The 22326-nt window shown below is 34.0% G+C and overlaps 2 long non-coding RNA genes across 2 annotated transcripts; one reads left to right on the top strand and one right to left on the bottom strand.

The window, feature by feature from the left end:
• The first annotated feature begins 13096 nt into the window (after window positions 1–13096).
• LOC103502528 (uncharacterized) lies at window positions 13097–14294 on the top strand. The gene is made up of 3 exons (XR_007824465.1): window positions 13097–13596; window positions 13680–13745; window positions 13830–14294. It is a non-coding gene; the product is annotated as an uncharacterized LOC103502528 (long non-coding RNA).
• LOC127151477 (uncharacterized) lies at window positions 14107–14789 on the bottom strand. The gene is made up of 2 exons (XR_007824466.1): window positions 14513–14789; window positions 14107–14464 (listed from the first exon to the last, which is right to left on the bottom strand). It is a non-coding gene; the product is annotated as an uncharacterized LOC127151477 (long non-coding RNA).
• Window positions 14790–22326: the final 7537 nt, after the last annotated feature.

Raw genomic sequence — 22326 nt, 5'->3', positions numbered from 1 at the left:
AGGATTTGAGAGATTCGACGGAATCGCTCACACTTATGACTGCGTAGTCCGACGGGATCACCAGTCTGACATTGACATTGACATTGACATAGACATGATTTGAGTGATTCGATGGGATCACTCATAGCCCAATCGTCTTAGGTGTTCCCTTGGGTTCACCAAAGAACAGCTTGTTCCTACGGGATCACAGATTGCACGTGTTCGGGAACGTGCTAGTTCAGGGGTACCACTCTTCAGGACTCTAATAGAAAGTTAACAGACACCTAGCGGGTCCCTTACTGAGTATTTTTATACTCACTCTTTCCATTTTATTTTTTTCAAGCACAGGTAGAGGTAAGAGCAAAGACAAGTTGGCAAATGACCAGAAGTGACCGTGACGGGTCATAGGGATACGTTTGCTTCCGCTTTATGTCATAGTCCAGATTTTAGTATTTTCATTTTTATTTTTTTTTATTTGTTATTTTATTTCTTTAAAATTAGATAGGGCCCGAGTTAGGATTTTATTTTTATACTTATTTCTAATTACATTTGTTTATACTTTTAAATGAAAAATTCAAGGTTTTGTTTTATTTTTTTTCTATTTTAATTTTACAAATTTTATTTATCTTTTAAGTTAGTAATGACTTCGGCTTAGTATAAGGAGTTGGGTCGTTACATTAATGGCCGCATTTAACTAAACAAGACAAACAACGTAGACGTCCAAATTTGTTAGCATTAACTACGCCTTACATTTTTTACTCATAATTATTGAAACGTAAATGAAATGGTAAGATAAGAAAATGAGAGAGTGAAAGTAGAAGTGCATTGTATTTATAAATTAATCTTTAGGCCTTTCAACCATGATGTTTTCATTACAAACACATATAAAGAAATTACAAATGACCTTATATATGATTTCTCATATTCTTTGGCTCTGATTTTTGTCTTTTATACTGAGGGGAAACAGAAGAGGAATTTTTTTTCTCTCTCTCTATTCTAAGGTATCACCTAAAGAAAGGGAACGGAAGATGAAGAAGCTTGCCATCACATCCCGCCCCACAATCACTTCGTGCAACCATGTGGAAGCATGACCGCCTAGACATTCAACACATATCTCTCAACGAGATAGCACTCAGAGCGTCTAGTAAGTGGAATAAACAACTATTCTAAACATGCAATAAACTCATTTTAAAATAACAAAACACTTCAATGATATTTAACAAAGTTTAGATTTTAAATGGAGTACGAGAGAGTTTTCTCGACATAACATATACAAGACTCAAAACAATAATTTGGTCTTCTCGCGTAACTTTACGCATGCCATGCAAGTTGACTATAATTACTAAAAAGATGATGGGACTCATTTATGGCACGTAAGGCGATCAAGACAGAAAGTTGAATGTTGGATGTCTTTCTCTACCTAGGAAGAGGGAATAAAACAAAACATTTGAAAAATTAGACAAAAGTGTCTATGAGTGAGATTTTTTTACCAACACAATTGATAAATAAATTTTTGCCATGACGCGTTGCAAGTTATTTCCACAATACCATGTGATTTAAATAAGTACAATAGAAATTCAAGTCACAAAACATTTCAACATGCTAGGCCTCTATCCATCACATACTTCTAAGTCCTTGTCGTGTACAAGTTTTCTTATTGCTTGCCCAAGTGTAAGCGAAACAATATGTTTGTCTGGATGATCTAGAGTCGATCACAGGGAATTGATATCGATGCTTAGTTCTATGACTCACTAGGCATTCAGACAGTATAAAAGAATAACTATACAGTGTAATAAGTGTATGTTTAAACTATATCTACTTATCTACACTAGAGAATTTGTAAATGGGAAGTAGAATGGATGCGAGAGATGGAATTATGAACTAACTTGCATAAAGAAAAAATTGAAGGAAAGTCTATGCATTACCAGACGATTAAGCAACCAAAGACCCTTGATGCGATATAACTTAGTTAATGTGCTTGTGATTAAGACGCGCTCCTCTCAAAGTCGTTAAACGCCATACATGGTCACCTTTCAGGATCTAAATGATCAAGCTGCGTTAAGTAAGTTATATCTAGAACGCTTCACTTAGACTTATAGAGCTTCACGTTTAAGGGTGACAATCTCTCAGCGCCTAATACCCATACTTGTTCTTCTTTCAAGATACAAATGATGGAAGTTATCTCATCAAGGCGGAGTTTATCTCCAAACTCCTCCTGACGGATGTTAGCCATATTCTTTCTACTTGCCCTCTCGGGTAGTTGGCGACATACATTGACCAAGTGATGAAAATAGCTTAGCTAACGCAATAAGAATTATAAGTTAACCTTCTTATCAAGAACTTATCATAAGACTTAAACTACAAATAACACAAAGATGAATGAACAGTAAAGAAGTGAATGGATTGAAGAGGTACAAATATACATTGTATTAAAAGAATATAGGCCTTCGGCCACTATACAATGTAAAGAAATACAAAAATGGAAAGAATAGAAATGACATTACAAGTTAAGGGAAAGTGGAAATGGAATCTTCTTCACTCAACCTCAAGCTCTCACTCGTTGACTAACCGGAGAATATGAAGAAAGACTTTATAGAAGGTGGAAATGCTTCTCCTTCCCACCACTCTCTAGGGTTCACCCCATTTAGGCTGGCTTTGGCCTATACGGACTTCCTTTCTTGATGGTGATGGAGTCCTTTATATAAGCTGATTTAGGCAGAAATCCTAGTCTTCTGAGCATGTTAGTGCCGAAAGTTGTTCTATGTTAAGTCACATCAACTCTATCTACCACTTTTGTCTTCTAAAGAACCTCTTCTCGCCTACTAATATGGCCTTCTCGCTTAGTCTTCACGCGAGTTCCTCTGTAATTCGCTAGCTCCTTCTTTTGTTCTTAATCCTGCATTTAGACACTAAAAATAGGGTCAAACAGGCATGGCAGCTTATGTAAAGTGTATTTCTAAATATTTATGAATCTACAACATAAGCTACACATTTTGACACATTTCTTAAAAGGCTACAATAACTTGTATTTCTACAAGTTATCGGGTATCCATTATGTGACAAGGTAGGCAATGTGCCCTTTTCTCATCAATGTCCTTGCTTTAAATACTGAAATTATGGTTGCTAATTCTACCTTATTATCACCTATAAATTTAACTTCAAATTCCTCAGGGTCTTTCAACATTACCTCCTTATTAAAACAATCCAGCATTACACGTTATGAGGTAAGGAAATCCATTCCCAAAATCACGTCTAATTCATCAAGTTCAAATCTAATCAAATCATATCTACCCGCATTATGGCATTCTCAACCCTTAGCTCGCAATTCTTACATACTGATTCCACTACAAACACTTCATCTGAAGGCGTACAAATCAACATTCCACCCTCTAGAGATTCTATCTTATGATTCAAAGACTTAGCATGTGATACAGAAATAAACGAATGGGTGGCTTCATAATCAATTAACACAAATATAGAAGAGTTACAAATCATTAACGAACCTTTAATTACATGAGGACTAGCTTTGGCCTTACTCTAAGCCATAGCGATAAACTTTTCCTTGAGACTTGGGTCTTTCAGGTCCTTAACTCCACTGGGCCCTTCTTCAACTCCACTTGGACAATAAGATTGTTTTACAAATTATGATACAATTCCTTGGGTAGTTTGAGCTCCCAAACTAGGGTAATGCTTAATAAAATGTCCTGATTGACCAAAATTGAAACAGACTTTGGAAAATTTGGCCTTCCTCTAGGGTTTAAATTTGGTCTAGCTATTTGTTGTCTTTGCGAGGCTTCGTCTATAAGAACTGAAACATTTCCTCTCCCTTGGTTCTTATTTTGTCTTTGGAAATTCCTACTATAGCTCATCCTTAATCCTAAAGGAACATGAGATTTCAAGTAAAACATGTATTCAAAGCTAAGATTTCAAGTATGTGTTCATGAATCTATATTTGTATGTTTTATGTTACTCTTTATGACGTTATATGCACATAGTGGTTTTTCATTATTGATGTGAAGGCTGACAAGCCTATATTTCTTGTACATCAGTGAAGGTGCAATTTGTTGTGCCTATATGAAGAAGGTTATAGTGTTGTGCCTATGTTAAGAGAAGTATGTCATTAACATTATGGTTTACCAATACCCATGTTTTATGTTGTGAACATGTTTAAATATTAATGTTTTTGTAAGTTTATAACATGTTTATGAAATGGCATTCAACTACTTAAATGTTTCTAAAGCCAAATTTTATGGAAAGCTATCTAGAAAAGCATGGTTTTATAAAACCATCACTCACTAAGTCTTTCGACTTATTCTTTCAAAAAAAAAATTTACTTTCCAGGCAGTGATCATCGTGTCGAGCCTGTCCTACAGCTTCTAGTCGCTATTTATGAGTTAAGGTCATTATATTTCCATAGCCAACATGTCTTTGATTTAGTATGAGTTCAAGTTATGGGCCTAGATTGTAAGTTGTAATCAAGTTTATGTTCCCGCTGATGTACCATTAAAATTGCAACTACAAGTCCAAGTTGTTAGCAAAATATTTAACTTGTTTTGTTTGTTTCGTTAAAGTATGCATTTGTGTTGTGATTGCTAGTTGAGTTAGATAGATTTAGATGGTTGGTGAGTATTGTCAAAGTATGACAATGCTTGTCAATCTCACACCCACTTTTGGGGTCAGGTTAAGAATTAAAGAAAGGGCTCCAGGAGGGATTGTGATAGTTAAGGAAAATTGTAAAACAAACTTGATAGTTCTCTTAGCCTTAATTGAAACTAAAGGATTGCGGTTGATGGAAATTGAAAGAAAAAAGGGAGAAGAGCGAAAATAAAGAGATTTAAATCGTCATTGATGTGGTAAGATGTATTTTGCAAAGATAAGACAAGTGTGAGAAAAATGAGGTGGTTTTGTTTAGAGAAAATGAATGAGGAAGATGAAAAACAAGGAAGACAAAGTAGAGTCATCGTTGGTGCTCATTGCCATCGTCACCTTTGTTTTTATCTGCTGCCAGTGATGAAATCACCATCATTGCCATCTAAACCTGAACCCACTGGTGAGCTGAAGAAGTATGTTGGAGATTTATGTTGGTTGGCATTATAGTTTTTATCAAGTAGTTAGTTGCTCTGTTGTCTTGTGCAATAAAGTCTAAACATTCTAAGATATTTTTGTGAATACTTCCTTATTTGGAATTATACTGATGTCTTCCTTTATCTGAATTCTTTCCTAATTTATGACGATGACTGATCTTTTTCTATTGGAAGTTATTTCCTTTAATCAATCGGTTTATTTAAATAAAATTATGAAACCCTTTTAAGGTTGCCAAGCTTTTTATTGAAGAAGTCGAACGTGACTTTTGTGCAAACTAAACCATGTTCCTCATGCAAGCCACAATTTGTTTTGAACAAGAGTTTTTCATATGGTCACTATTTTCTTCATTGCATTTTCTTATTGCTTACCTTGTTCCACTGCAAAGTTCTTCGTACCATTGTTCTTTGCCATCAAGAAGAGATTTTTCATCTTAGGAAAAGCTTAAGACTTCGACACGAGAAGGGATTCTCTATCTTAGGGCCGGGAAGCCTAAGATCTTTCAAAAGAGGGAGTTTGTTGAATCACAAGGAAATATATCTATGTGAGAGGAAGTCTCACATTAACCAAAAGAGAGCCGAGATGAAGACAATAATATTGTCATACTTAGGGGGAATTTGAGTTTACTAATTGAAAGAGATGCTCACATCTAGAGAGAGTCTAAGTGCTAATTTAGTTAAGCTCTATGGCAGTCACTGTAGTGGTTATTATAGATAAGTATTACTTTCTAATTTGGTTAACTTTTGATATTAATAGATTATTTTTCCTAGTCACAGTACCCTTAAGACGTAGGTTGTATTTCACTAAATTGGGTTACCAATTTATGTGATTCTACTCTTGACTTTTTGTTTGTTGGTGATTCATCATCACAATTATTGTCTGAGTTATCTGTGTGACATCCGTGAGTGTGTGACTATTCATGTATACTTTTTTTCAAAGTTGTTTAAAAAGTTTCCGAAGACGAATTCAAATATTTATGTGACCTATGGTGGTTATAGATTCATTATGTGTGAGGATTGTAATGGAAGTCATTGATTGTTCAGAGAGAAAAGTAAGTTCGTATTAGCGATAAAATATTTGAGGTTTATTTGTGTTTGATTGTCATGTAATTACTGCCTAATTTTCGATTTGATTGTTTCATTGGAAAAATTTGTACCTTTTAATTTCATGGATTGTATTATGATCTTCCATTTGATATATTTATGAGTGATTGTTAAATGATATATCACATAATTTTGAATAAAGAAGATGTACGTTGAATGGGATATATATAAATTCTGTCCATTGCAAAGTGCAATCACAAGCAAGCACCGATTATATTTATCAAACTTCTTATATGGGATACCATTACTCCCATTTAACTCTTCTACAAGCATATTCCCTTCTTCTTGGCATAATTGTTATCGAAAATATATGAAAAATAAGATAGGTTTAGGATAACATTGGTTGAATGAACACTCACATTCACTGGTTTAAGTTCTGGCCCAGGGACCCCTGTGCTAACAGAAGTATGTTTACTAGTTAAGTTATTTGTAATCTTTCAAGAAATTGTACAAATCTACAACTCAAAATATCTATCTATCACATTATTCATCCTTGATTTCTGTTTGATTGTTATATAATTGCTATCTAACAATTGATATTTGATTACAATATGATTTCTATTCTAATTTCCATGTGATTTTCATTAGATATTAACATATCTAATATGTTATATATATACAAGATGTGAAAATTAAAGAAGCATAAGTGAATTGTTTAAGCATAAAGAATTGAGTGACTCTATATTGGTATTTGATTTCTCTTTGATTTCTATTTTCTTGTCGTGAGATTATCATATGATTGATATTTTATTGTCATGTGTAATTTTCATTAGATGAATCTATTATAAAATTTGTGGCTACATTGTTCAATAAATTAACAATAAAATAACATATTTGTGTATTTAAAATATAATATCAAACATCAAAATCTACAAATTTTCTAAAAAAGAAGAGAAAAGGATCTCATTTTAAAATTAGATGAAACGACACTAAATATCAAATAACATTTCATTTTTATCATGAATCCCATATTGGATAATAATAAGATAATGATTACAATCATTAACGGTTAGAGAACAATCTATATCAAATAACAAGCAAACAACAAGTAACAAATAAATATATGATAACAACTTAAGAACAATCAATATCGAATACCAATCCACTATTAAAAAAAATGTAATCATCAAATGACTATGAGAAGACCGACTATAATTAAAATAAAATTAAAATAAAAAAAAAAAGCAATCGAATAGTAATCACATAACATTTAACTTTCATGTATAAATTCGTGAATCAATAAAGGTATTTTCGATATTTCAGTTTTCAATTCCTTTTTTAAATTGAGTTGGACGATCAGTTTTACTATGTTTGGGGCATGAGCCTATTTTTCTGAATGTTTTTGTCAATCATGTGATTGTGTTCCTTTATTAAACATAAGTTAAAAGAGGTAGAGTTAAACTTAAAATAATAACAACAATAATAAAAGAATAGCAAAGAAGTAAACCCACTTTAAAAAATAAAAAAATAAAAAGAGAGAGAAATAAAACATCAACTTCTCTCACTCCCTTTAAACAGTGACATTGAAACTTTTCTAATGTGGAGAAAAATCAGGAAGAAATACATAAAAAAACAGGGAAGACGTGTCCTCGAAAAAAGAGTAAATTTGACATACACAAAATAAGATTCAAGTGTTCTCCTTTGCTATACTTGAATTTTCCAACTTCCTCATGATCATTTGTCATTTTTCACCACAACTTCAATTACATAGAAGGGTTAATTAAAAAAAAACAAAAAAAGTAAAGGTAAAATGGAAATATAGAAACATAAATTTGAATGAGATTTGAGTATTAAGTTCATATGAATTAGATTTATATACATTTATAGTATAGAGATATTTGCACATATGGATATAGGATATTTATATGTATCATTTAATTTTTATATAAAATATGACTTAATATACAATGATTGATTAATTAAATGTTAATTAATGAATCGGGAGGATTTGGAATGAATGATGTTTAGGGTTGTTGGGAGAGGAGTCATCCTTATATCTCTATCAGAAATTGCATTTTCAGTGGCACACAAAAAACGTCACTAAAATACACACAAAAAAGTCGCTAAAAAAATTTGCGACAAAGAACCATTCGTTGTTCGGATTGTCGCTGTTTCCGGATAGGTTAAAGTTTCAGCAACACAACAAATACACGCCGTAAAAGATATACTTTTAATGACGTTTGTGCGTTACTAAATGCTTACTTTTAGTAACATATGTTCTGTCACTATTTATTTATTATAGTGACATATTGAACTCGCTACTAAAGGTAATGTTTTAGTGACAAATAATATTGTTGTTAAAGGTTAATATGTGACCATTACAAACATCTTTTGCAACATATTGAAGTATGCCATTAAAAATTCCTATAGTTTTTTTTTTTAAAAAAAAAATCAATGCTTTTGCGACGTTATTGAGAGCGCGAGTAAAAATATTTTATCACATAAAAAAAATAATATCCAATTGATTATATAAAACCTGTTATCAAATGTCAAATATAATAAGTTTAAGAACTATCACTAAGCAACATGCAATAACACCAACTTTATCACAAGAAATAATATATGTCAAGAAACTTCAATAATTTCATAAATAGTTAAAGTAATGTCAACCTAAGTTATAAGTATGAAGTTACATCAAGTACTATAAGTATGAAGTTACATCAAGTAAATGGATGTCCAAAGTTAGTTTCAAGTTATAACCATCAAGTTACATCAAGAAGTTACATTGGACAAGAAGTATTGTGCATAACAACAAATTTCTATTGGAGTCATGAAATTATCTTTCCTAATAAAATCATATCATACGAACCAAAAACTCTATTCATATTCATCCGAAGTCAACATCAAAATCTTTTATAGAAGATTATATGTGGGTCAAATTTGAAATGCAACATAACATAATAAATAAGTAAAACATGTAAGCAAAAAACGAAACTTAGACATTTTAAATATGACATACTCAAATGGATAAAACTCAAACATTCTAAAAGAATGAAAAAGGGTGGGGTGGGGGGGACATGTCTAAAGCGAAAGCAACAAACTCCATAATGAGGAAAGAGGGCATGTCTACAAAAGCAACAAATTCAATATAATTGAACTCAATAAACGACTTCAAAGCATAAGAATACCACTCAAATGGATGAAACTCAAACATTCTAAAACAATAAGGAGGAGGGGCATGTCTACATCAAGCATCAAAATGATAATGACACTCCATAACATTCTAATCACAAGCACCAAACATCACAATAACCAATCTATGACTACCATAACTGTAGGATAGTCATATCAATTCATAATATATCATATTTGTATATACTACTCTAATCTGACACTTTATATCAAACTAATTAAGTTCAAAAAACTACCTGTTGACTGTCATTTGATTGTTTTGAACTTCGTTCCATGTTAGAGCTTCTTGACATGTTAACCCTCTTAAAATTGCTTAAATTGTAGCTTGTTGTGATTCAACTATACTTTGCAAGTGTGCAATATATGCTTTATTGAATTGCTTCATTTCTAGCATTTTTAGGTCTTGGTCCCCAACCTTGTCCTTTCACATGCCCCGTCCGCTTACTCAATACCCTTTCACATATTTCCCTTTCTAGAAGAAGTTCACTCCCTTCTTGTGATGAAGTGGCTTTTAATTCCATCATTTCATCCTACACCATAATTACAAATAGTATCAATTTGTTCTAGGTTAAGAAAATTTTCAACAATGAACATACAACTTTACTTACATATTTCGCTTTAGCCTCATTCACTCACCCCTTCTTCTCATTAGAATGCGTGAGCTGGAATAATTCAATCTCACTTCCTTTCTTACCCTCTTCTTTCTACACATTACAACCAAAATTATATGTATGAAAAGTATTTATAAGCACAATACAAAAATAAGTGTCATACCATTTTCTGCTTATGGCGTAAAAATGTTGCAGTTCCACCTAGATGAATGAATGGAAGTTTAGATCGTGCTTTAATATTTGCTTCAGATCTACTCTTAAAGTCTTCTCATTCTACTCGATCACATAAACTAGCTCAATCTAGATCCCGTGCCACTCATTTGTCAAGGTTTTTTCGTGCTTCAACTGGAGAGTCATATTTTTTGTAGCTTTTGTGCAGTGAACAACGAAAATCTCTATACAATATACTCATCTCATGATCAAGATAATCTTGTACCAAAGGTTCATTTATGTCTAGAATGAAGTAACTCTAGCATTAAGAAATAAAACAAGTTAGTTAATACTAAACTTAAATAACTTACCAAAAGTCAATCTACTATCTCCCTTTTCACCTCTTTGAATACATCTGACAAATGTTCACATTCATGTGATACTATCGCTCATACCTCTTTTTCAATTTGAGAGTTTAACTTGGAGGAGTCCTTACAAATCAGTTTTCCATCTTCAAAGTCAATTCTAATTAGAATGAGACCATTTGCTTGGACATATTTCTCAAGTCCAACCCTTCTAGTCGCTCTTCAACCTTTTTTTTTTTTTTTTGTACTAGAACCTACATAAGAAATGTTAATATTAATTCATCTAATGTTTCATGAGAACTAGAAGATTTAACATAAAGATGAATACATACTTTGAATGTCTTAATCTATGGACACCACTTCTTGCTCACTAATACTATTTTGATTAGAATTGTTTGTTTGGTTCACATTTAAAGATGACCTATTACAATTTTCCCGTCCAAGATTTCTTGACGACATCCTACAAAATGTTTTTATGCATAAATATAACTATAATCATAAAAGTAAATGAACAAATTATGTAGAATTCAAATATATGCATAAATAAAATCATAGTTAGTTATGTATAACCTTGGTAGTATGATTAAAAGTCATTAGCTATCACAATCTTCATCACTCGTTGACTCATCACTAGAATTATGTGAATCAAAATCTTCTTCATCAATCAATGCTTCAACAGATGATGCTTCTTCATTACTTTGTATAGTAAAGTCTCCTTGGTCTCTAATTATCGAAGGTTCAACATCTTCTCTATTAAAAGTTTGTGAATCTAGGTTATGTTCAACTCTAGGATAACATGTGAATATGGTTTCATCTGATGCTACTTCTATTTCATTACTTTCTACTAATGGAATATCCCACACATGTCTCAGTTGAGTTTATTGAACTATTTTCCAATCTTGACCAAGTTTGTAATCATCTAAGTAAAAGCTTTATGTTGCTTGACTTACAAGGATGAAAGGCTCATCTTTGTATCATCGCTTACGAGTGTTTATTGATATAAAATCATCAACTATGTTAATTCTATTTTTCCTCGAACTAGTATCATACCATTCACACCTAAAAAGCGCAACTACCTTCATGCAAATGTATTGTAGCCTTATAATTACATGTAGTTTGCCATAGAAAAAGATTTGTCATGTTTCATCATCACCTGACACCATTACTCCACTTATTTTGAGTGGTCTGATGACTATCACGATTTTTAGTATGAAATCAAACTCCATTTGCTATACACCCACTATAAGAGCGAGCATAGTCATTCGTACCATAGGCAATGGCATACAAATCATTGAATATGGATCTATCACAATGCAACTTTTGGGCCTAATCACAAAGGCATGCTTAAATGTAATAAAAATTTGTATAACGCAAGGTACAATCATAAAGAAAGGCATATCTTTGCTTTGAACCAAGTAGGGAATTCTATTGTTGTCTCTTATTGAAATCACCATGACCATTACTCAACTCAAGGATTCTCATATGCTTCCTATGTTTTGCAAGTTCATGTAATGTTTTAGTCATATTTAATATTAAAAATGAATATAAGCAAAGCGATACATACTGCAGATAAGGTTCCATTTCATCATAGTTGTTTAGAATATACCAATGTGATTTCTCTAACTAATCAGGGTCTAGTTGTCGAAATACGACACCACCTAACCACCTTATGTGTTGAGAGAAAAATTGATAGACCGCAATATTGATCTCCTCATCATCAATTTTATCGTTATTTTGATCCCCTCTATTAAACCTTGTTCAATGCCACATAAATATATAAAACAAAAGTTCAAGAATTCATTTATGACATATGTTTTGTTTTTAACATATTGCTTTAAATACCGCAAACTCCTTAGAAAACATGAACCAAATTAAATGTGTTGGAACCCTATATCATAAAAGTAATAGAAACAAAAAATTCACATACCTTTCAATTGGATACATACAACTATATTCAGGTCCAACAATTCTTGCTTCCCACAGCAAATGGACAGTAAATGGACCATCACCTAAAAAAAAAGCTGACGGGAAGATCTTTTCCAACCTAGATGAGTATTATATCATCTTGCCTAAGATGGGTTGCCATCGATGAGAAGCGTTTGAGTAGGTGGTCGGGTCGTGCTTTGTTTCAAGGCTCCGTGGTTCGCCGTCGATGAGAAGTTTGGTCGACTGATGGAGGTAGAGATGGAGAGGTGGTTAGAGGTTTCTTTGGGATTTCGTGGAATGCTAGTAGAGGGAAAGGGGAGATAAAAAAATATAATTAATATATTATTTAATGAAAAAGTTGGAGGAAAATTAAAACATGGTAAAAATTTTGGTAAAGTTTTAGCAACATTTATGTTTGTTGCTAAAACTATTTAATTTTTAGTGACATTATTGTTGTATTACCAATTTTTTTAGTGACGCAAATTAAAAATGTGTCACTTGTAACGCCACAAAAATTTTCAGGTACTTTTCTCCAACCTAACTTGTAATTTGTTTAAGTTCCAAATTGTTTGGTGTTAATTGTGGTGGAGTTTGATGAAAAAGGGAAAGAATTCTTGGATTGCATAAAAAAGGAAAAGAAAAGGAAAATTATAATATAAATAATAATAATATGATATAATATAATATAATTATATATTATTATTATTATTATTATTATTATTATTATTATTAATAAAAAATTTAGGTCTAACAGTGTGTGCCTCATCTTTTCCATTTCATTCTTCTCCTTCTTCTTCACGTGTATTCAGCGCCGCCCTCACCTTTTCTTCTTTATTTTCTTCGTCTGGCCAACCTCTCTTCTTTGTCCAGTCGTCGTTGGTCATCTTTGTCTTTAACTAAATGCCAGCCGCCATCAATCCCAATCGCGTCTCCCCGTCGTTGAAGCCAATCGCTCGTCATCGCTCCATCTCTGTCTTTCATCTGTCGCGTCTCCCCGTTGTCGAAACCCAACCGCCCGCTGTTGCGTTCTTCCTTCGTGTGCCGTCCGACAAAGCCCAAAGCCTGTAGCCTCCTCGTCCATTTACTAAATCTAAATCGAATGGTCAGTTGCAACTCCAAGTTCTACGTCGATCCATTCCCTATTCGAGCGTTACCCTCAAAGTTGAGTCGTACGCACGAGTTTTCCTTTTCAACCGTTTTGAGTTTCCTTGTGTTTGCAGTCGCTTCTACCTTGCTATGGGTTTTGTGGTAAGGTTAATTTTTTGAATTTTGTAGTTGTTTCCATGACCATTTTAAGTATAATTGTTGGATTAAATTGTTGCTCCTTGAAGGTATTAGAATTGAGTTCTTGAATTTCCAACAAGCTTGTGTTGGAGTTCAATTCTCCATTTACTTGGGTAAGCTCGTGAACGTCACTTTGAAGTGTTTTAGATGAAATGATTGGTTTAGGAAAATATTTGATTTTCTGTTTGAAACCTTAGGTTTATGATAGGTTGCTTCATTGGACTTCTTTTTTATCAAGGATCTTAGCTAAGCGTAAGGTAAGAGATTTCTACTACTGGACTCATATTGAAATTGGAATGTGTTGACTGAGAAGGAAGTTGGTACATATATTGACTGAGTTAGTTCAATTGTTATGGGTAGTTGGAACGTAGAGATGGGTAGAGATGTAACGTAAAGATGGGTAGTTGGAACGTTGCTTTGGAGTTCAATTGTTATGGGTAGTTGGAACGTAGAGATGGTTTACATTGTTGACTGAGTTCAGATGATTTGACTGTCATGTGTAGTTTAGATATTGATGGACTGTATTATTGGTTGGGTTCAGATGATTTGATTGTCATGTATGTAGTTTAGATAATGATGGACTGTACTATTGACTGTATTTAGATGGTTTGACTGTGATGTTTAGCTTAGATATATATTGATGGACGATAATGTTGACTGAACTTAGATTTGTTCGACTGATTACGCGTAAAGATTAAATTTATAGTTTTAAATGTGTTTTGATGTGATTTTCATGGACTGTTTAAAATGGATTGAGGGGTAATTGTTAGCTTTATTTATGAGGTAGTGTACATTGTAGGCAGTGTTTTGAAAGGCACGCTGAGGCGCGCACCTAGGCGCGCACCTAGGCGCGCACCTAGGCGCGCACCTAGGCGCGCACCTAGGCGCGCCTAGGCGCAAGGCGCACCCCCAGCGCTTCTCTGTGGGTAGGCGAGGCGCCGATGGAAAGGCGCGGTTGAGGCGCGCGCCTTCCTCAAGGCGCCGTAGGCGCAAAAAGCCCACAGGCGCGGGCTTTATAACGTGGGCTGGGCTTAATTAAAAAAAAACAAATATTTACCTATTTTAAACCTATTTAACTTTTACTTAATATATTTACCTAATATATTTACCTAGTACGTGTAACGTGGCTGTGAAGAAACGAAACGACGGCTCGGCTCGACTTGAAGATGAAGACAACGAAACGATCGACTGCTGCTTTGTTTTCTTCTTCTTCTTCTTAAAGATCGACTGCCATTAAAAATCTTAATAAAAAAAATCCTAAGGTGTGCTGCTCTGTTTTCTTCTTTTTCTTTTTCCTTTGGTGCTGACTGCTGTCATTAAAAAAAATCCATTCTTCTTCTTCTTCTTTTTCTTTTTCCTTTGGTGCTGACTGCTGCCATTAAAAAAAATCCATCTTCTTCTTCTTCTTTTTATTAATATATATTTTTTGCCTATAGTGGAATGGTGGGATAATTTTGGACAATCAACTCCAAACTTGCAAAAGTTTGCTATTCGCATTTTAGGTCTTACTTGTAGTGCTTCTGGATGCGAACGTAATTGGAGTGTGTTTGAGCAGGTTAGCTTTCCTCTCCTTTACATGCGAATGTAATTTTGTTGATTCACTGGCAGTGACAATGACTTTTCTAATTTTGTAGCTTCATAGCAAGAAACGAAATAGGCTTGCTCAAAGTCGTTTGAATGATTTAGTGTTCATCAAATACAGTAGAGCATTAAAACGTTGATACAACCTTCGAGATATCGTCGATCCCATCTCTTTAAGAGATATTGATGATAGTAACAAATGGTTGATTGGAAGATTGGATGATGATTCTGAGGAGGAGGATGAGCTGGTATTTGACGATGATATTTTAACGTGGGGTGATGTTTCAAGAGCTGCCGGAGCAAAAGAACCAACCTTCTATTCTAGAGCTAGGGCCTCAGGAGCGACTAATGTTTCATGTTCATCCTCGTCTACCACACAACCCACACCCAAACAAATAAATTTGGATGACTCTGATCAGGAAGAAGAAGATACCGATGGCTATAAGTCCAACGAAGGAGTGAATGAAGATGAGGATCAATTTAGTGATGATGAGTTTGATCTTTAGGAATGAACTTCTATTGTGTTTTGTTTTTTGGGTAGAAAACTAATATTATAATATTTTATACATTAGAGTTAAATCTCATTTCTATATTGGTTATTTACTTATATTTTATACATTGTTGTTCCTTTCAATTTTGTATGTATATATATATATATATATATATATATATATATATATATATTTATATAGTGCGCCTCATGAAAAAAAGCCCGCGCCTTTTTGTGCGCCTTGCGCCTAGGCCCCAGAGGACCATTGCGCCTCAGTGCGCCTTGAGCCTTTAAAAACACTGATTGTAGGCATTGTGTCCTACGAGATCAGCACACCTTGTGCATCCTCCGAAATCACTAAACTGAGATGTGTATCTTATGGGATCACTAGACTAATATGTGTGTCTGATGGATCACTAGATTGATATGTGTATCTAACGGGATCACTAGACTAATACAGTGCATCCTACGGGATGACTAGACTGTTATGTTGCAAGGTATCCCCTAATAGGAAGCTAATCGTCTTCTTGCTCATAACGAGACAAGTAGTGGGTCTCTTACTTAGTATATCTTATACTCAACTTTTTATGTTTAACTTTTTCAAGCAAAGGTAATGCGAGAGGTAGACCAGTAAGGGGCAAGAAGGAGTCGTGAACGCCACATGGGAACGTCTTTCTTTTAAATGCTTCTGCTTAATGTTTTTACTTCTTTTTGTTTTGAGGATTGAAAATGAGTGATGTCTAGGACATCTATTTTTTTTATTTTTTTTATTATTTTTTATGATTTCATAAACAATGTTGTGAACTTTTGAAATTGTTTAAAATAGAGCCCGAAGACAGTTTTCCTTATTTTTGGATGTTTACTAATTTTAAATAGGTTTTATGAATTTTTATGTTTTGATGAAGTGTCTTAGTAGTAAAGTAATGACCTCAGCTTAGTTTGAAAAGTTGAGTTGTTACATCACTAATAACAATCTTTTGTGACACTTTTGTTTTTTTTTTTTTTTTTGCTACAAACGAACTTTTACTGACAAAAATTAGTTGCGCAACTAAAACTTTGTTACTGAAAAATGAATTTCATCTAGTGTATACATCTTTATATCCCTTTTAGGGCTAGAGGATTCATTGTGAAAAACATTTCCTAAGCTTCCATTTATTTCTCTCCATATTCTCTAAATTCTGCATACCACTTTCTACTATCTCAAAAACACCTCTTAACCTTCACTCCATATTCGAAGGCCACTAAAAGAAATATGCCTTATGATGTCGGTTGGAAAAAATAAACACGGATGTTTGATGTTGGTTTTTAAAATGTGGATCTTTAATTCCGGTTTTAAATTGACATCAAAGATGAAGGATTTATGTCAGTTTAAAACTGACATTAAAGCTAAATCTTTATTTTTTTATTTTTGTAAGATCATTTTTCTCCCTTTTCTTCTTCAAAATTTCGTCACTCTCTAAACCCTTACTCTCCCCAAACCCTCTTTTCTCACTTACTCACTTTTTCACCATCCTACTAAACCACCACCGTATATCTATCGAAGCACGTCATGCTACTTTTACTGAAGAACGTCACACCACCACTACACTACGAAGCTCCTTGCATCGTCATTTCCTTTGGACAACAGGGCATCACCCTGTCGCATCATCATTTTATACGCTAGCTAGTTAAAAATATCTCTTCTATTGTATACAACAGAATTCTCAACAAACACAAAAATTATCTCATTCACAATAAAAGAAAGTGACAAAATCGTTTAACTAACTTATTAGCAAATTATATTGATCAATATACAGGAAGCTTTCAAAATCTAACATACGAGGGAGTTGCTGTTTATTAGGAAGGATCATAGAGTTATTGTCCCAAAAATAATTGCAAGGAAGATATGTTCACTTAAATACATAAAATAGATAATTAAAAATAAATGAATTATACCAAACTTAATACTTCTTCTATCAGACAAACTAAATCTCTATAGATGATGAGTAATAGCAAACTTTAGCATTAATGAACATTTGGCAAAGCAATAAAGCAATTTATAAAAATCTTCCTTTTCCTATCTATACCCTAAACTCATCCTTGGGAATGGTAGAGTTAAATCAATACTAGAACCCTAAACCTCAATCCTAATAGCATAATATAATCAATGCATAATATCCTAATAGCATTATACAATCAATCCTAGCCCATCCTCTGAGACGTGGTTCCAATAATCCTTTGTGGATAATATCCTCCCTCATAGGGTATAGAATAAAACATGCTTTGTAAATAATAAGTTTTAAAACATTGTCTCAAACTTAACATGTTTAAATAACTCTTTGAATAAGCAAATCTTTATATCTTTGTAAATAAAGTTTTGCAAAGATTTGCTTAAACATTCTCAACTAAACTACTCTAAAAACTAGCATAACATGCTTCAAATAAATCTCATCAATATGCTTAAACTTTTCAACAATTTCTAATCTTCAACCTCATGATTTGGAAATCAATAAATCAAGTATAACTCAAATATTTTTGCACAAAGCATGTGTCACTCCCCATCCCGGAGCACCTCCTCACTACTCGAGATGTAGAGTCAAGCCGGTCGATATCGTTCTTCTTCTAACGACATTTGTCAACTCTACTTAACATGTAGCTATTGTCTACCTCTCTTCTTTAAACTTAGAAATAAATGCAGAAAAAAAAGTCTAACTTGAAATTGATTAACTAAAATCTTTCCAGAACACCTTCAGGTTTATCCAACCATTGGACAATCTATTCATGGTCTTATGTAGACAAAACTAAGTTTGGAGTTCCAACCATCGCAACACTAAAACAGAACTCAACAAATTCAAACCCATATACTAGGTTATTCTAGACAACAACAACTAAGTCTTCTATTAGCTTAATTACAAATTCTCATGCATGCATGGAATGAGCAATATAAAAATCTAGTCAATCTCTACCTGTAAGGAAAATAAACATTGAAAATATGAGCTATAAAGCCTCGTGAGTGACAAATTTAAAATAAAGCATGTAATGAAAACTTTAAGCAAAATATACATAAACTTAGCAAAGCAAATTTTCTTTTCAAACCTAGCTTTTAACTTTCTCTTTTATTTCTTGCTATCCTTGACCTCCTTGTATCTATGGGATGAAACTCTAAGCATGGAAGCCCTATCCCTTGATACAGTACCTGCGAGACGAAGCTCTAGGCGCCAGTAGCACCCTATCTCACTATAACTATCATGAGATGAAAAATCTAGGCGCCCGTAGAGGCCCTCATCTCTTACCTAGTTATGTGATGGAAACTCTAGGCATCTACCGGATACCCTCATCACACAACCTCTACGCACAGGATAATCTCTCCCGTAGGGTTGCTATTGGATCATGACATCTCGATATAGACTTAAGCATATTCAGAAATCACATGCTAAAACTTTAACTTACTTAAGTTAGCATGCTTATGAAAAACTTTTGTATTTAAGCAAATCTCAAATCTAGCATTTCTTTAAATAATCCCTTTGCTCAAATATTTTGCAGAAATTTAACATTCAAACACATTCTCATAAATCTCATATTTAAGAAACATTTCTCAAATTGAATGTTTCAGAATATTAACTTAATCATGCTTTCTCATAACTCATCTCTAAACTTCAAACTCATGATTTGTAAATAATTTCATAAATCTAACATATTCAAATGCTTAAACTCAAAGCATGATTTAAAACATAAATTATTAAATCAAGCTTAGAAATTCATTTTAAATTCATTTTAGTCATTCACAACTCATGGTTAGATTCTTGGTTTATAGATTTTCTGTATTTCCTCTTGCCCTAAAACTAACAATAAAATCCAAGTAAATCTTGGGTTCTAACTAAAGGAAGCTTCTTCAGCTTTTTACCTTTTTCATTTTCTACTTAAGAGAACTCTTTCTTACTAATCTCGATTTCTTTGAACTCTTTGGGTGGTCTTAACTTGCTCAAAACTGGTTCTTCAAGTTTGCCCTAGCTTAACATGAGCTCCTAATAGAGTTAAAGCCTAACACAAAAACCCTTAACTTAGTAAACTTGCTCTTAAGCTTCTTAAAAAAGGAAGACGAAACTTGAACTTACTCAGATCTGACCTTAGGCTTTACTTTTCCTTATAGCTCAAACTCGCTAACACCCTTGCCTTCTCGAATGTTTATTGACTGACATCCAACTGAAACTTGGCATCGAACGACCCTCTTGGAAACTCAACCTCTCTATACTTCTTCTCTATACTTTTCTCTTGAAGTGAAAATTGTGAGAAATGAGAGAAATAGGGAATTTTTATATTTAAAATGTCTCCTTGTGTCCGAAAAATGCTAACCTCGCGCAATAGAAATTATTAGAGATCTGTCAATCACGCGTTTTTAAATGATCTCGATCGAGAACGACCCAAGATCCTCTAAGATCTTCACCCTTCTCAGCCAAACATGCCCGAAATCATGCTCGAGAACCTAATAATTTCCTTTTCTACTTCCAATCTCGACCAAACACGACCCCAAGATAACCTAAAACCCATCTTTAAAACCTTTCTATTTTTCAACTCAATTGTCAACCACCAGGATGCTCCTACCATAGTATTGGGATTTGCTCTCTGTTTTCCATCTCGCTCGAGATTATGCAAGCTTGGCCCGAAATTCTTACTTTTGTCTTTTCTCTACCTTTTCTCTTGGTCGAACAGGATCGAGTCTAAACACTCTGTCTTAAGATCTTGGGAAAAACTCTTAGCCTTTCTCAACTTCTTATCAAACACAGGTGGTAGCTAGCTCTTTGGTCTATAAATTTGTCCGATCTTCTCTTGCCCTGAAATTGGAGACATTAAACTCATTCCAATCCTCTAAAAGCAAAAGAAACATCAAATTTAACTCAAAAGTCTCAAAACATCAAAACAACCCAAAAATGGTGTCATGACACAGCTCCCCACTAGGCATGGGCAGTAGGCAGCACACGCGCTCACGCACAAGCCTTCAAGGTGCCTAGTTGCGATTTTTGCCTTACACACTAGGCATGTCGCGCACTTCATGGCACATGACATGCGATGCGCCTCTCCATTGCCTGTGTAACCAAACACCTTATGTGCACATAGCTTACTGCATGGCTTAGGCACGGATCCCACACCACCTAGTTGTAGGTTGGCCATGCAGTAGTGCGTGCTACTAAGCCCAAAAAACCTCTTACCATAAACCGTAAAGTTTAGTATTCATAAGAATATGAATTACTAAGTGTTAAGAAAACCAAGTTCAGTGTTATTGTTCTTGTGATTAGGAAACCATGTTGATAAAAACCCTAACAGTGCGCTTGGGGGAAGGGTTGATTTAGGGAAGAGTTAGTGTTAAGATAAAACTAGTGTTAAGTTAAACCTAGTTTTATCATAACCCTTGTTTGGGGGAAGGGTTTAAAAAGGTAGTTTTATGATAATATGTGTTTGGGGGAAGGGTTAGGTGGGAAGAGTTAATGGGGATTTTATGATAAGATGTGTTTGGGGGAAGGGTTAGGTGGGTAGTTTAATGGGGATTTTATGATAAAATGTGTTTGGGGGAAGGGTTAGGTGGGTAGGTTTATGTGGATTTTGTGATAAATTTTATTTGGGGAAATTGTTAAATGGGTTGGGTTAATTAATTTTTTATGTCGTATAATATTTTTAAATTAAATTGTAAATATCATAAAAAAATTATTGCATATTTTTTTACGAAACCTTCGAATCCGTCTTATTCTCCTATTTTATTTGTTGTATGTGTAATGTTATTAAATTAATACATACAGTTGTCCAAATTAAAATAAATTTGTGAACATATTGTGATAAATTTATTACAATTAATTTTTTATAAAGATAAAAAAATTATTCAATATTTCTAATCGACGATAGCTAAGTCATCCAATTTTAAACCTATATAAATAGTCGTTATAACGCATTTGGAAAATTGTGACTATTTTCCTTCATTTAAAATAAACATTACCAATGAGGAAAAGAAGTTCTTGGCAATAGAAAATGCATAAATAGTCAACATCATACAGAAAAAAACGTAAGGAAATAATAAGCAACCCAGGTCAGTAGAAACATAAACTATCGCTCTATGTTTCGTAGGAGGACTCTACAGAATCCCTCCCTCTCATCCTCAGGCATGAGTACGAAACCCCGAAGGTCGTCCATACGAGACAAAAGATGCCTTTGCAATAACGCCCTATCCAAACTCGTAAGTTCTGGCATCTAACGCAATATGCGGAAAAATTTCGTGCGCACGTGGTTGTCATTTGCAAGGTTGCGTGTTGGCCACTCCGCAATCTGCCTGAGTTGCTCGTTTGTTTGGTCGAGCGCCAGATGTATCGCTTCAAGCTCGAAGTCTCGCTGACTTCCCCTCTTCCTCTTCGATCCACTTGATCCGGTCCTACCCTCTGAAGCGCGAGAAGGTCGGGATGCACGTACATCGTCCTGCGAGATGTCAACTCCCTGGCTGTACACGGGCGGGAAGTCCTCGTTTCCATCCCCCATATCAAATCTGTCATATCCACCACCAGGCTCGTTAGACCCCACGTCCGCGAATGTCTCAGCGAACCGACCGATCGCCCTATCGCGACCAAATACATATGTAAGTTCGTCGTAATACGGGAATGGTT

This window comes from Cucumis melo, chromosome 10 (assembly GCF_025177605.1).
Source record: "Cucumis melo cultivar AY chromosome 10, USDA_Cmelo_AY_1.0, whole genome shotgun sequence".
NCBI classification, from domain to species: domain Eukaryota; kingdom Viridiplantae; phylum Streptophyta; class Magnoliopsida; order Cucurbitales; family Cucurbitaceae; genus Cucumis; species Cucumis melo.
Note: the sequence above shows the minus strand (reverse complement) of the source record. Positions and strands in the feature narration are given on the sequence as shown.